Source organism: Bison bison, unplaced genomic scaffold (genome assembly GCF_000754665.1).
Source record: "Bison bison bison isolate TAMUID 2011002044 unplaced genomic scaffold, Bison_UMD1.0 scf7180017864349, whole genome shotgun sequence".
In the NCBI taxonomy this organism is placed as follows: domain Eukaryota; kingdom Metazoa; phylum Chordata; class Mammalia; order Artiodactyla; family Bovidae; genus Bison; species Bison bison.
The window spans coordinates 4,899,522-4,900,057 of record NW_011494921.1 but is presented as its reverse complement, the minus strand read 5'-3'; the positions used below and the strand labels follow the sequence as shown (position 1 = coordinate 4,900,057).

At 43.8% G+C, this 536-nt stretch overlaps 1 protein-coding gene across 4 annotated transcripts in view; it reads left to right on the top strand.

Annotated features, from left to right (window-relative positions):
• The window catches only part of NEDD4L (neural precursor cell expressed, developmentally down-regulated 4-like, E3 ubiquitin protein ligase), a 295,197-nt gene that overhangs the window by 117,817 nt on the left and 176,844 nt on the right, over nt 1-536 (top strand). The gene's annotated exons all lie outside the window — the stretch shown is intronic.

Sequence of the window (536 nt, the reverse complement as noted above, 5' to 3'; positions counted from 1 at the left end):
TGTTCTTGCCTGGAGAATCCCAGGGACGGGGGAGCCTGGTGGGCTGCTGTCTCTGGGGTCGCACAGAGTCGGACACGACTGAAGCGACTTAGCAGCAGCAGCAGCAGCATAAAAGAAAAGTGTTTTCTTAATCTCTTATGATTGCACATACATGGGAAAAACACATAAGAGAAAATGCTGGAGATAAAGGCACATCACAACTGTCAACCTCCTTTGACGGCTGTCTGGACATGAATGAATGATATTTATACTACTGAATGATATTTATACTACCAGAAGATAAGAATACATTGGTTTTAATTAAAATTGTTTAAAAAAGCAAACTGTTTTAGCTTAAATATTTTCATGAGCTGGTGCATATCTACATAGACATAAACAGAACTGTGTATATATGTGTCAGAGATAAGCAGTTCACTTACAGTACTCCCATCTCCCCACCCCGCCCTGCTCCCCGTGGGTCCCTGGGATCCAGGGTTGGGACCACTGAGTAACCTTGTTTTAGATGGCAAGGGATGAGGAGAGGGTTCATCCTGACC